The sequence below is a fragment of the Tursiops truncatus genome, chromosome X (genome assembly GCF_011762595.2).
Source record: "Tursiops truncatus isolate mTurTru1 chromosome X, mTurTru1.mat.Y, whole genome shotgun sequence".
Taxonomy (NCBI): Eukaryota; Metazoa; Chordata; class Mammalia; order Artiodactyla; family Delphinidae; genus Tursiops; species Tursiops truncatus.
In genome coordinates this window covers 32,041,914-32,058,619 of record NC_047055.1, presented here as the reverse complement: position 1 = coordinate 32,058,619, position 16,706 = coordinate 32,041,914, and positions in this window count along the sequence as shown.

Genomic DNA, 16,706 nt, shown 5'->3' with positions numbered 1-16,706 from the left:
CATCTTCATATACCTGTCCAAAATTAACCACTGATTTTTTTTCCAATGTCATTACTTCAGTGGCTCTATACACATGTTCTTTGCCAACCATACTAAACAATTTTAAGTTCCCAAAATGTGTATTCATGCTTTTGCAGATGCTGTCAACTTTGGAAGGAAGTTCCAACCCTATAACTATTCACTCTCATCCCTATGTCCTTTCCTTACTGCCCCCCCATAGCAACCTGTGGGTTCATTAATAACAAACTAATACTATGAGATACACTGAGTGCTTTGTGTCCAGTACCTTAAATGGATCATCTCACTTAATTTTCCAAACAATCCCATGAGATGGGTACTATAATTATCATCACTGTACATATGAGGAAAGCAAGGCTGAGAGACATTAGGTATTTGTGCTCAGGTCAGATGGCTGGTAAAACCAGGGATGGGAATACAACGACAGCCAGACTCCAGAGTTGGAGCACTTAACCCCACTACTATGCTGTCGTCCCTTCACGTATTATACAGCACATATTATATTCCCTGTAATTGTAATTTTACTTTTTTGCCTTCCCAACTAGACTCTGAACAGTTTGAGAGAAGGGATGATGTCTATCTTATTCACCACTTTATCCTCTGTACCATGAACAATTCCTAACACACAGTGAGCACTCAGTAAATGTGTGTTAAGTGTGTGACTGTAGAGTTGAATCAAAGAATGGCTTCTTTAATGTGTTTTCTGGGCAATCCCACTCTATCTAGTACTTAAATGATTTGAATCTATAAACACCCCCCACACACACACACACATACACGTATACAAAAAACTGTAAGCTAGCAAACTGAATCCAACAACACATAAAAAAGATCATAAACCACGACCAAGTTGGATTCATCCCAGGGTCACAAGGATGGATCAACATACGCAAATCAATCGATGTGATAAACAACATTAACAAAAGAAAACACAAAAAGCACTTGATCATCTCAATAGACTCAGGAAAAGAATTTGATAAAATTCAACATCCATTCATGATAGAAACCCTTACAAAAGTGGGTATAGAGGGAACATATCTCAACATAATAAAAGCTATTTATGACAAACCCACACTCAATATAATACTCAATGGTGAAAAGTTGAAAGCCTTCCTGCTAAAATCTGGAATAAGACAAGAATATCCACTCTCACCACTTCTCTTCAACATAGTATTGGAAGTCCTAGTCACAGCAATCAGAAAAGAAAAAGAGATAAAAGTTATTCAAATTGGTAGGGAAGAGGTAAAATTGTCATTATATACAGATGACATGATACTATATATAGAAAACCCTAAAGACTCCACACAAAAACTACTAGAACTGATAAATTAATTCAGCAAGGTAGCAGAATACCAGATTAACATACAGAAATCAGTTGTGTTTCTTTATACTAACAATGAAATATCAGAAAGGGAATGCAAGCAAAAAATCCCTTTTAGGGCTTCCCTGATGGCACAGTGGTTGAGAGTCCGCCTGCCGATGCAGGGGACATGGGTTCGTGCCCTGGTCCGGGAAGATCCCACATGCTGCGGAGCGGCTAGGCCCGTGAGCCATGGCCGCTGAGCCTGCGCATCCGGAGCCTGTGCTCCACAACGGGAGAGGCCACAACAGTGGGAGGCCCGCATACCGCAAAAAACAAAACAAACAAAAAAAACCCTTTTAAATTGCATTAAAAAATAGGAATAAACCTCACCAAGGAGGTGAAAGACCTATATGCTGAGAACTACAAAACATTAATAAAGGAAATTGAAGATGATTCCAAAAAATGGAAAGATATCCCATGCTCTTGGATTGGAAGAATCAATATTGTTAAAATAGCCATACTACCCAAAGCAATCTACAGATTTAATGAGATCCCTATCAAATTACCCATGACATTTTTCACAGAACTAGAACAAATAATCCAAAAATTTATATGGAACCATAAAAGACCCAGAATGGTAAAAGCAATCCAGAGGTAAAAGAACAAAGCAGGAGGCATAACCCCCCCAGACTCCAGACAATACTACAAAGCTACAGTAATCAAAACAGCATGGTATTGGCACAAAAACAGACATACAGATCAATGGAACAGAATAGAGAGCCCAGAAATAAACCCACATGCTTATGGACAATTAATCTTCAACAAAGGAGGCAAGAGTATACAATGGGGAAAAGACAGTCTTTTCAACAAGTGGTGTTGGGGAAGTTGGACAGCTACATGTAAAAGAATAAAATTAGAACACTCCCTAACACCATACACAAAAAATAAACTCAAAATGGATTAAAGACTTAAATGTAAGGCCAGATACTATAAAACTCTTAGAGGAAAACATAGGCAGAACACACTCTGACATAAATTGCAGCAATATCTTTTCTTTTTTTAACATCTTTATTGGAGTATAATTGCTTTCCAATGTTGTGCTAGTTTCTGCTGTATAACAAAGTGAATCAGCTATACGTATATATATATCCCCATATCCCCTCCCTCTTGTGTCTCCCTCCCACCCTCCCTATCCCACCCCTCTAGATGGTCACAAAGCACTGAGCTGACCTCCCTGTGCTATGCAGCTGCTTCCCACTAGCTATCTATTTTACATCTCGTAGTGTATATATGTCAGTGCTACTCTCTCATTTTGTCTCAGCTTACCCTTCCCCCTCCCCGTATCCTCAAGTCCATTCTCTACATCTGCATCTTTATTCCTGTCCTGCCCCTAGGTTCATCAGAATTTTTTTTTTTTTTAGATTCCACATACATGTGTTAGCATACGGTATTTGTTTTTCTCTTTCTGACTTACTTCACTCTGTATGACAGACTCTAGGTCCATCGACCTCACTACAAATAACTCAATTTCATTTCTTTTTATGGCTGAGTAATATTCCACTGTATATATGTGCCACATCTTCTTTATCCATTCATGTGTCGATGGACACTTAGGTTGCTTCCATGTCCTGGCTATTGTAAATAGAGCTGCAATGAACATTGTGGTACATGACTCTTTTTGAATTATGGTTTTCTCAAGGTATATGCCCAGTAGTGGGATTTCTGGGTCATATGGTAGTCCTATTTTTAGTTTTTTAAGGAACCTCCATACTGTTCTCCATAGTGGCTGTAGTAATATCTTTTTTGATCCACCTCCTAGAGTATTGAAAAATACTGTTTTTCAATACTGTAGGTCTGTTATTAAAAACAAAAATAAACCAAAATAAACAAATGGGACCTAACTAAACGTAAACACTTTTGCACAGCAAAGGAAACCATGACAAGACGAAAAGACAGCACTCAGAATGGGAGAGAATATTTGCAAATGATGTGACTGACAAGGACTTAATTTCCAAAATGTACAAACAACTCAGACAATTCAATAACAAAAAAGAAACAACCCAATCAAAAAATGGGCAGAAGACCTAAATAAACAATTCTCCAAAGAAGACCTACAGATGAGCAATAGGCACATGAAAAGATTCTTATTATGGCTATTAGAGAAATGAAAATCAAAACTACAATGAGGTACCTCCTCACACTGGTCAGAATAGCCATCATTAAAAAGTCTACAGATAATAAATGCTAGAGAGGGTACGGAGAAAAGGGAACCCTCCTACACTGTTGATGAGAATGTAAACTGGTGCAGCCACTATGGAAAACAGTATGGAGGTTTCTTAAAAAAAATTAAAACAGAGCTACCATATGATCCTGCAATTGCACTCCTGGGCATATATCCAGAGAAAATATTTCAAAAAGATATATGCACCCTTATGCTCATAGCAGCACTATTTAGAATGGCCAAGACATGGAAACAACCTAAATGTCTATTGACAGATGAATGGATAAAGAAGATGTGGTATATAGATATACAATGGAATATTACTCAGCCATTAAAAGAATGAAATAATGTCATTTGCAGCAACATGGATGGACCTAGAGATTATCATACTAAGCAAAGCAAGTCAGAAAGAGAAAGACAAATACTATATGATATCACTTATATGTGGAATCTAAAATATAACACAAATTAACATATCTACAAAACAGAAACAGACTCACAGACATAGAGAACAGACTTATGGTTACCAAGGAGGAGGGGAGATGGAGGAGGAATGAAGTGGGAGTTTGGAGTTAGCAGATGCAAACTATTATATATAGAATGGATAAACAACAAGGTCCTACTGTATAGCACAGGGAACGATATTCAATATCCTGTGATAAACCATAATGGAAAAGAATATAAAAAAGAATATACATATGTAAAACTGGGTCACTTTGCTGTACAGGAGTAATTAACACAACATTGTAAATCAACTATACTTCAATAAAATTAAAAAAAACTGTAATCTAACAGCTTGGTTACATTTTGTTTGCTTTCTAGAGGTCTTCAGTTTATTATGTTATCGAATTACAAGGAGGTGTCATTTATTATGTGTTCTATAATATTGTGGTGATTATAAAGCATTATCAGCCAGGGAATAAAATTATCATAAATATATAAAATTGGTGCAACAATATAAATCTCAAATGAGAATAAATATTAAGTGAAATACAAACACAAAATAGACTCAGATTATCATACAACTTCATTTAAAGATTCTAGGTTGAAAATCATACATTGCTGACACCCAGTGGTTACCAGATATAAAGCAAGCTTGGTTTATTTAATGATTTTCATTTCCAGCTGCTACACTGAATGATTTTATTCTTTATTTTATATTTGTATTTTATTTTATTTTTATATTCACAATATTTTTTTTAATTTTTGGAAAGTACAGAAATTTCAAAGACTATTGTTTATTAGCATATTATCAAGAAACAACAACTCTAATGCTTTTAATGAAATTTTAATTATAACTGAGGTCCTAACAATAGTGTTTTAGAAGGAGTATCCAAACACATAGCCTAGGTCTTTTCTCTAGCACATGAAAAGTCGTAAATCTATGAGGGAGGCAAATAAAAAAGTAGAAGAAATAGTTTTCAGGTGGGTACCAGCTAATAGTATTTTGCATTTCTCTAGTGCTTTAATCTTTGCAAAGCATTTTAAATGCCTTGTATGGTAGATACCTCAGTGTATCATAAGAATTTATCTCCTTTTTTGATAGAATTAATGTGGAAACATTAAATAACAGAATCAATAATCCCTTCTAATAGTCTCATGTCTTAATTATTTAACTGATAAGCATAGTAAGCCTTTTCGGTGATTGTGAAGTACATAAATAATCCTAAAATGACAACTAGAGATCACTGCCACCATCTTTACGAATCTTGCCTTTTATCCAGTGTGTGAGCAAAGTCTGTTGCTGTGTTTAATATCAAGATGGCAGCTGCTCTGGAAAACTGTCAATTGAAAACCAAAACCACTTTCAAAGACAGCTGGAAGAAATAGGTTATTTGCACTAATAGATAGCCAAAGGAAGTGAGAACTTATGCTTTGATGTTTTATCTTTAAGTGTATCTCATAGTGATCACAGGCCTTAGTATAGGGGTTCTTAAATTATTTTATCTCAAAGACCAGTAAATTTTCAAAAAACATTGTGAAGGTCTGACGTAGGTCTGTTATTAAAAAGTTTTTTTCAAGTATGGGAATTTAAAAGAGGGTACTTTAGGAGGCTGTTGGTTCCGTCCTGCCCACGCCTCACAGCACTGCAGGGCCCAGCGTCCCAATTTGGCTGGTTTGTGGTTCAAAGAGACACAAATAGGCTGTTTGGCTCCAAGAAACCAACAAAAAGCGGTGTTTTGTTTGATTTTGTTTTGTTTTGTTTTTCCTCGCCATGTTTGGGAAGAAACATCATCAGCCTGAATTGGAATGGCGGAAAGGGGACTCGAACTGAGAGTCCTGAAATCCGGATTCCTGCTTACTAATTTAGTATCTGGAGGCTTCCAGGAAGATGGCGGAAGAGTAAGACGCGGAGATCATCTTCCTCCCCACAGATACACCAGAAATACATCTACACGTGGAACAACTACAGAACACCTACTGGACGCTGTCAGAAGACCTCAGACCTCCCAAAAGGCAAGAAACCCCCCACGTACCTGGGTAGGGCAACAGAAAAAAGAATAAACAGAGACAAAAGGATAGGGACGGGACCTGCACCAGTGGGAGGGAGCCGTGAAAGAGGAAAGTTTTCCACACACTAGGAAGCCCCTTTGCGGGCGGAGACTGCGGGAGGCGGAGGGGGGAGCTTCAGAGCTGCGGAGGAGAGCGCAGGCACAGGGGTGCGGAGGGCAAAGCGGAGAGATTCCCGCACAGAGGATCAGGGCCGACTGGCACTCACCAGCCTGAGAGGCTTGTCTGCTCACCCGCCGGGGCGGGTGGGGCTGGGAGTTGAGCCTCGGGCTTCGGTCGGAGCGCCGGGAGAGAACTGGGGTTGACGGCGTGAACACAGCCTGCAGGGGGTTAGTGCACCATGGCTAGCCAGGAGGGAGTCCGGGGAAAAGTCTGGACCTGCCGAAGAGGCAAGAGATTTTTTCTTACCTCTTTGTTTCCTGGTGCTCGAAGAGAGGGGATTAAGAGCGCTGCTTAAAGGAGCTCCAGAGACGGGCGCGAGCCGCGGCTAAAAGCGCAGACCCCAGAGACGGGCATGAGACGCTAAGGCTGCTGCTGCCGCCACCAAGAAGCCTGTGTGCGAGCACAGGTCACTATCCACACCCCCTTCCAGGGAGCCTGTGCAGCCCGCCACTGCCAGGGTCCCAGGATCCAGCGATAACTCCCCCAGGAGAACGCAAGGCACGCCTCAGGCTGGTGCAACGTCACGCTTGCGTCTGCCGCCGCAGGCCCGCCCCGCACTCCGTGCCCCTCCCTCCCCCCCCTCCCCCAGGCCTGAGTGAGCCAGAGCCCGCGAATCAGCAGCTCCTTTAACCCCGTCCTGTCTGAGCGAAGAATAGACGCCCTCCCGCGACCTACACGCAGAGGCGGGGCCAAATCCAAAGCTGAGCCCCTGGGAGCTGTGAGAACAAAGAAGAGAAAGGGAAATCTCTCCCAGCAGCCTCAGAAGCAGCAGATTAAAGCTCCACAATCAACTTGATGTACCCTGCATCTGTGGAATACATGAATAGACAACCAGTCATCCCAAATTGAGGAGGTGGACTTTGAGAGCAAGATTTATGATTTTTTCCCCTTTTCCTCTTTTTGTGAGTGTGTATGCTTCTGTGTGAGATTTTGTCTGTATAGCTTTGCTTCCACCATTTGTCCTAGGGTTTTATCCGTCCTTTTTTTTTTTTTTTTTGGTGTTTTAAAAATTTTTTTCTCTTAATAATTATTTCTTTATTTTAATAACTTTATTATATTTTATCTTATTTTATTTTACTTTATCTCCTTTCATTTTTTCCTTCCTTCCCTCCTTTCTTCCTTCCTCCCTCCCTCCTTTCTTTCTTTCTTCCTCTCTTTCTACTTCTACTAATTCTTTCTTTCTACTTTTTCTCCCTTTTATTCTGAGCCGTGTGGATGAAAGGCTCTTGGTGCTCCAGCCAGGAGTCAGTGCTGTGCCTCTGAGGAGGGAGAGCCAACTTCAGGACACTGGTCCACAAGAGACCTCCCAGCTCCACATAATATCAAACGGTGAAAATCTCCCACAGATCTCCATCTCAACACCAGCACCCAGCTTCACTCAATGACCAGCAAGCTACAGTGCTGGACATCCTATGCCAAACAACTAGCAAGACAGGAACACAACCCCACCCATTAGCAGAGAGGCTGCCTAAAATCATAATAAGTCCAAAGACACTCCAAAACACACCACCAGACGTGGACCTGCCCACCAGAAAGACAAGATCCAGCCTCATCCACCAGAACAGAGGCACTAGTCCTGTCTACCAGGAAGCCTACACAACCCACTGAACCAACCTTAGCCACTGGGGACAGACACCAAAAACAATGGGAACTACGAACCTGCAGCCTGCAAAAAGGAGACCCCAAACACAGTAAGGTAAGCAAAATGAGAAGACAGCAAAACACACAGTAGATGTAGATGAAGGAGCAAGATAAAAACCCACCAGACCTAACAAATGAAGAGGAAATAAGCAGTCTACCTGAAAAAGAATTCAGAATAATGATAGTAAAGATGATCCAGAATCTTGGAAATAGAATAGGCAAAATGCAAGAAACATTTAACAAGGACCTAGAAGAACTAAAGATGAAAGAAACAACGATGAACAACACAATAAATGAAATTAAAAATCCTCTAGATGGGATCAATAGCAGAATAAGTGAGGCAGAAGAACGGATAAGTGACCTGGAAGATAAAATAGTGGAAATAACTACTGCAGAGCAGAATAAAGAAAAAAGAATGAAAAGAACTGAGGACAGTCTCAGAAACCTCTGGGACAACATCAAATGCCCCAACATTCGAATTATACAGGTTCCAGAAGAAGAAGAGAAAAAGAAAGGGACTGAGAAAATATTTGAAGAGATTATAGTTGAAAACTTCCCTAATATGGGAAAGGAAATAGTTAATCAAGTCCAGGAAGCACAGAGAGTCCCATACAGGATAAACAAATAAAAAGTGGGAGAAGTTCATGCAGAACTTAAACTTTTGTGTAGAAGCATTAAACATTAGTGGACAAAGCAGTACTCAGGAAAAGAAAATATGGACAGTGTTGTTCAATTAGAAATAAATATTTTCCAATATAAATGAAAAAAGTTTTAGAGGACAAATTTAGCAAAGTAAGAACTGATGGTATAAACAGCAGCAGAAGTTTTGTTGAGCAGTGGATCTATTTAAACATAAGATTAAACACCTGTGGAAATTATGGTACTAAAACACAATATAAATGCTACAGTGGAAATATGGAAATAACTTTTTAAAGTATACTTGTGAATTAAAACGAGATACCACTACACACTTATTGGAATGGTCAAATCCAAAAATCTGACAATACCAATTACTGGCAAAGATGAGGAGCAACAGGAACTCTTATTCATTGTTAGTGGGAATGCAAAATGGTACAGTCACTCTGGAAGCAATTTCTTACATAGCTAAACATTGTCTTACCAAAATGTCTAGCAATTATGCTCCTAGATATTTAACCAACTGATTTGAAAGCTAATGCCCACACAAGAACATGCACACAAACTTTATACCAGCTTTATTCATAATCTCTCTCTCTCTCTCTCTCTCTCTCACACACACACACACACACACACACACACACACATACACACACAAACTGGAAGCAACCAAGATGTCCTTTAATAGCTGAATGGATAAACAAACTATGGTACATCAATATAACAGATTATTATTCAGGAATAAAAAGAAATGAGCTATCAAATCATGAGAAGAGATGGATGAAACTTGAATGCATGTTGCTAAGTAAAATAAGCTAGTCTGAAAAAGGCTATAAACTGTATGTTATCAATTATATGACATCCTGGAAAAGGTAAAACTATAAATAAAAATATCAGTGGTTGCCAGGGGTTCAGGTGTAGCATAGAGGATTTTCAGGGCAGTGAAACTATTCTGTATGATGTTATGGTAAATACATGACATCACACATTTGTGAAAACCCACAGAACTTTACAGCACAAAAAGCGAATCTTAATGTATGCATATGAAAAAAATATATTTTGACATCGAGAATGGAATGCAGAATTTGACTAAACAATCTAACTATATTACAAATGTATGAAACAACCTCACTAAGGGGGTGGAGGAAAACGGTGCTGACAAGTAACTTGGGAAATGATAAGAGTTTGTAAGACTAAAAGCGAAAGAAAAAAGCACTGTACTCTAGTTGATAACGTTCTTTCTCATGGGGGTACAGGTTAACAATCCTGATATTGTTATACATGTATACTTGAACTTAACAACTAATTAAATAGATGGCAGATGCTGGGAGACAGGTTTCTCACTGTTAGAGTGGGAGGTTATAGATAGCAAAGTGATTCACGTGGTAATGTATTACTGTTGGATATATCAGTATAACTTTTAAACAGAAATATTTATATATAGAAATATTTATAGATATCTGTATATGTAACTAATATGATTTGAGTATATTATATGATTATGAGATATGAGTATTCACACATATATTTCTTTGTTCTGTTAGCTGAAACGGTCTAAAAGAAATGATACTCCTAAAATCTGAAAGAAACAACAACATAGAAATAAGCACAGATCTTGGTTCCTAATACTATTTTCCAATAAAAGTAACCAGGCTTCTTGGAGAAATTACTGATTCTAGGGCTCAGAGAGGAAATATAGAAGATGAGCCTGGAGGATCTTATTGTGTCAAAAAGTAAAGAAGTGCTAAAAAATAAAAAAGACCCACAGTGATGGGGTTATGTCAAAGAAGACAGGAAAGACCTCCCAATGGCCAAAGCTGTAACAATATGAGCAACACAATAAATAAAGTAATATTGGATTAGACCCCAAAGTATAAAATAAATATCTATGAGTTCACACTGATAGAAATAAATGATTGAATAAACAAACGTGAGAGAGTGGACCAATTTCCCATGCAGAAGAATTCCAGATAATTTATGTAGGTAATTCTGCTCTCAGGGAGGTGGAGTATTCCTTAAGAGTGAGCTACACAGAGTGACTTTCTTCCCCCAAAATACAACAATATGGAGAGGGAGAAAAAGTAACTTTACAGTGGAATAACCTGACAAACTCTACTTCAGCCAAGTGGTCAAGGTCAACATTAACAGGGACAAGTCATGTTGATAGTATGTAACCTTGGTATCATTCGATGAAAAGGACACTCCTCCTCTGTGGTCTTCCTCCCCCAAAATCCATAGTCCCAGGCTAATAGGAAAAACATCAGACAAATCCAAGTTGAGGGACATTTTATAAAATACCTGACTAGTACTCCTCAAAACTATCAAGGTCATAAAAAATAAGGAAAGCCTGAGAAATTGTCACAGCCAAGAGGAGTCTAAGGAGACATGGCTACTAAATGTAATGTGGGATCTGGGATGGGTTCTTGGAACAGGAAAAGGACATTAGGTAAAAACTAAGGAAATCTTAGTAGGAAAAATCTTAGAAATAAAGTGGGGACTCTAGTTAATAATAATCTGTGTGATATATGGGAACTCTCTGTACTATCTTTGCTTTCTTTTGTAAATCTAAAATTGTTCTAAGATTTTTTTAAGTTCATTTTTAAAAACTAGAGTGATGGAGGTAACATTAGCATTACTTACTGATGACATAATTGTATATCTGGAGACCCCAAGAGAAAATTATTATATACAGTTGGCCTTTCCTATCCATGGGTTTCACATTTGAGGATTCAACTAAGTGTGGATTAAAAAAAAAAAAACCTCCAGAAAGTTCCGAAAAGCAAAACTTGAATTCATGATGTGCTGGCAACTATTTACATAGAATTTACATTGTATTTACAACTATTTACATATCATTTACATTGTATTAGGTATTATAAATAATCTAGAGATGATTTAAAGTATATGGGAGGATGTGTGTAGGTTATATGCAAAAACTAAAATACTATGATACTTTATATAAGGGACCTGAGCATCTGTGGATTTTGGTATCTGCTGTGGTGGGGGCAGGATGTCCTGGAACTAATCTCCCACAGATAACGAGGGACAACTGTACTTTAAAGGAATTGAGCAAGATGGCTGGGTAAAAATAACAATATATAAAACAAAGTGTTCCTATATAGTAACAACAAATTACATTTATAATGGAATACATCATTTACAAAAGCTACAAACAGATAATTACTTAGGAATATATTAAACAAGAAACGTGCAATGGCTATTTGAAGACAACTCTGAAATGCTACTGAAAAACACAATATAATACCTGACAAAATGGAAAGATACCTATTTTTTTGGATTGGAAAAATTTTGTACAGATATCAATTCTCCCACAAATTATTTTATAATTATGATGAGATCTCAACAAAAATACCAATATGATTGGTGTGGGGAATAAAACAAGCTAATTCTAAAATATATGTGGAAAAATAAACATTTAAGAAGAGGCAGGAAATTTCTGGAAAAGAAGACTTATGAGCATGGAGGCCTATCCTTACTAGATATTAAAGCATACTATTAGACTACATAGTTAAATAGAGAAGTACTGGCACATGACTAGTACTGGTACATGATTAGACTTACAGCTCACTAGGCAAGAAGAGAGCCCAGAAATAAACTCAACTACACACACACACACACACACGCACACAGCTCTTGTCTGAATGTTTGTGTCCCCACAAAATTCATGTTGAAAACCTAATGTCCAGTGTGATAATATTAGGAGGTGGGGCCTTTGGGAGATGCTTAGGTCATGAGGGTGGAGCCCTCAAGAATGGGGATTAATGCTCTTACAAAAGAGAATCCACAGAGCTCCCTAGCCCCATTTCACCATGTGAGAATACAAAAGAAGTCGGCAATTCAGAAAAGGGCCCTCACTTGGCCATGCTGGTACCCTAATTTTATACCTCTAGCCTCCAGAACTGTGAGAAATAAATTTCTGTTATTCATAAGTAACCTAGTGTGTGGTATTCTGTTATAGCATCCCAAGCGGACTAAGATACACACACACACACACATACGCATACAAATTAAGTATATGATAAAGGTAGAAGGTGTCATTTTGCATCGGGAGAAGAGAGTTTGTTCAACAAATTGTGATGCAATTATTTAGTAACCTTCTGGAAAAAATATAAGCTTGAAAAATTATTTTTCTATACCCCATAATTCACATATAAGTTCCCTACCCAAAATGCCCTTTATCTATCTTTGATTGGCAATGCCCACTTGTCCTTCCAAATTCAATTCAAGACCCCCCTTCCTTCCCCTTCTTCCTCTTGCTGAGCAACTCATCATAAAGCAATTAGGTGAGATAGATCAAGATAGGCATCCATGACAGGGAGGAGTGGAATCATAGTGACCCAGAGCGATATGTTAGAGGTGAAGTGCGGGTGAAGAGAATACCCATGCAGTCAGAGTAGCCCAGTATGGAGAGTCAGAACTCAAAAAGGGTGAGATGATAAGATCCACAAAAGCAGGGAAGGGAGGTGTGTAGTATGAGATGTCAGAACGTGAGCAGGGTAAACAGGATGACCATGCTAGGACTTGTTATGGGCAGTCAGTGGCCAAGTGTGATTAAGAAGCATTCACAGAGCCGAGCAGCTTGACACAAGAAGTCAGTTTAGTCAGGAGGATATTAAATAGGAGGCTTGCCTGGCATGCAGAGTAAAAGCCTAAGTCCAGAGAAGAGGAAATCCACAAGGGGGAGGCAGGCTAGTGTAGAAAGTTAGCGGCCAAGCAAGGTGAGGAGGGCATCCATGCATGGAGGTGGGGCATCCCTGTGTGGGCAGTTAGAGGCTGAGTGGAACAAGGAGAGTATCTGCACATGGGGGAGTCCCAGCACAAAATATCAAAGCCCAAGCAGGGTAAGGGGGGGCATGTCTGTGAAAGGGTGGTCTGGAGTGGGGTGTCAGAGTCTGAGCAGGTTGAGAAAGGTATTCACATGGGTTGGGGACAATCCAGCATTTTGTGATAGCACAGCCTGAGGTATATAAGGAGGATACACCCATGCATGCATACACGCTCACATGTACATTTCCCAAACTCTTGTCCAATGAGAGGAACTGGGAAATAATGAGTACGTATAGCCCTCATATAGCCTTCTTTTATGTCATTATTAATATGATTGAATTTATGACTGTCATTTTACTTTTTGTTTTTTTCTGACTCATGTTTTTTCTTTCTTTTTCTGCTTTATTGCCTTCATTTGTAAATGTTTTCAGTGTAGCATTTGAATTACTTTAAAGATTGTTCTCTACATTTATATTTATTTTCTTAGTGGTTAAGTGGACTTCCAGTATACAGCTTATTAGATCTACTTCAGATTTATACTAACTTAAAGACAGTGACATACAGAAATGTTATAGAGCTCTATCTCCTCTTCTGCCTTTTTGTGTTATGTTTCCTCACCAGCAAAATCTGCATTTCTTTACAGCACCCTTAGACTTGAACTTCCTCAGTCTCTATTCCAAATAAAGTCAGGGAGAGCTACACAGCTCTCTGTTCTTATGGCCTGACTCTCACCCTTTGCAGAACCTCTGTGCTACTGCTCCAGAGATGTGGGCAGGAACTTTTACTCTTGCAGTGCCACCCGTTACAAGCAAGACTCTAGGCTGGGAGGCAGGAGGGGATGGGGCATCGCTGGTCTTCTTGGTTTGTCTCTCACAGAATGGAACCTCTGCCCTACAGGGAAACTGGTGTGAAGATTATTGAAGCCTAGTATTCTCAGTTTACTATGCCTGGGGTAGAGTTTCTGTCCTATGCATGTGAGCTGTGTGGAGGAAGGGAGCCTCAGATCTCTCTTGCCTGGAAAAGAGCTTCTGCAACAGAGCTGGGAAGGATAAAGAACGCTGGTGGCCAACCCCTTCTGGGGAGAAATCATTGTCTTAAACTGAAATCTGGAAAAAGAGCAAGTCCCGTGTTATTAGCTACACCTACCTGGAATAGAATTCCCATTGCACTGAGCTGGGAAAGGTGGGAGGTAGGGAATAGTTCATGGTTCAAACGCCATAGACTCTAGCTGATCTTACCAAGATGTACCAGATTTTCTTGAATAAATGTTTCTCCATTTGCTGTAGGCTTTTAGAGCAATTTCTAGATACTTTAAATATTTGTTTTTTTAAAATAATTTTTACCAGTTATGGTTGTTTTGCTGATAGGCTCCATCGAGCTCCTCATGCCACCAATCTAGGAGTGCTTTTTCAAATAACTTATTTTTAGAGTGAATGAAACCTAGGGCTGTTCAGAGCATGGAAATAATAATGAATTCCCATTCTAGCTTTAACACTTTAAGTGTATTATTTAGCCTAAGTTTTTCCTTATTTATAACATGGGCACTTTCTATACCTCTCAGATTGTGATGAGGACTGAAAGACTATTGAAATAGTGTTATATAAAGCACCTAGCATAGAAGTTGACTCATAGTAGACACTCAATAAATGTCACTTCTCTCCCCTTCAAGCAAATGACTGTCTCAGGCTGGATGGCTATTTTAGTGACTATCACAGTGTCTGGAATATGGTATTGTGCAATAAATGTTGAACTGGATTGAAGGATGGACAAATGAATGGATGATGGGTGGGTGGTGAGTGATTTCTAAGGTTCTAATTATTGATTTACCGATATAAAAAAACAGGGGTGATGTCCAAAATGTTTTAATGGTGCATCCTGAGAAAACTAAATCAGAACTGATGCTGGCTCTCAGGAGTGGCTACATAATTAACAGAACACAGTAAAGAGTAAAATATGGGGCCCCTTCTTCAAAAATGATTAAAAATTTCAAGATGGTGACAGCAGATCATTAAACCATGGCTGAGGCCCTTCCAAGCATCCAAGAATAGGGCCCTGTGTAACTGCACAGAACACATACCCATGCAGCCATCCTCGCTCACTTTTGCCCAAGAGTAGGATCCTAAGGAACTCCTGATATAAAAGGTATTATTCCTTAGTTGCTGGGATAGCCCAGGGGAGGGGGGTTCAAAGTAAGGGGCTAGGGCAGCCCTAGGTGGCAGAAGACAGATGGCCAAGAGGGGGACCATGGCTTAAGGCACTCTGTATATACCAAGCATTTGGGAAATATTCAGTACCTTAAAACTCTATCATAATGCAAAACAAAAATGAGAGAGCGATTTCAAAAAATTCAATTTCAAAAAATTCAATTTCAGAAAATTTGGGGTCACATTACTTAAAGGTTAATAAACCTATACAGCTAGCAGGCCAGGAGTTCCAGGGGTCCTTTTGCAAGGTCCAGCTCTGTCCAGATTTGGTGCCACATGGTTGTTATAGCCAGTTTATTGGGGCAATTCTGGTAGGGACTGCTAAGTTTATGGCAGGGATTCCAGAAATCTTTGATTAGAAGAGCTTGCTATGCACGTTCTGAACAGGGGAATTGAAATACTAGGTCCCAAAGACCCACTCAGCCTCCAAGGATGGGATTGCCTGCGATCTTCCCTGCCTAGCCATGACCTCTCCCTTCCACACTCCTTCTTCCTCCCCACAATCCCTTAACACACTAAGAACAACTTTAGCAAGCCCTGAATTGAGAGTAATTTGCCAAACATGTTATGTCTTAATTCATATTACCTTGGGGGTTTTAATGTTTAACAAGGATAAGTCTACTTAAGGAAATGGTGGTGCATCCTATCACTGATTACAAGTGATAGTAGAGGATGGTATTCTGGTTTACATCTCAGTTTTAGCTCTTTTTTCCCCTTTTAGAGATAGATGATCAGTGCCAATGATAGTCAAAGCTATAGTTACTCTGCCCATGGGCTTACCTCTCCATTATATTATTTTAGTCTTTTTCATTCTAGAATACTGGAATATATTAGTGTTTTTCAAATTGAACGTGCAAATGAATCACCTGGGGATGTTGTTAAAATGCAGATTGCTAATTGAGTGTGTCTGGGTTGGGGTCCGAATTCTGCATTTCTTCTAATAAGCTCCCAGGTAATGCCCACTCTATTGGTCTGTGGACCACAGAGTAGAACCATTATGAATAATATTAGATATTGATCCAAATTAAAACTTGATTGTAATCTGTAGGTCATTATTCTCTAAATTTTAAAGTAACTGTCTATAACTAGGTTGCCACATCTTCTCCTAGAAGTCTACTGTCAATTAGTCTGAAGTTTGCATATAATTTGAAAGGCTTCTTACTGATTTCAGAGGCTTGTGCCTTTTGGTCTCTGAACTAAAAAAAAAAAAAAAAAAATCACA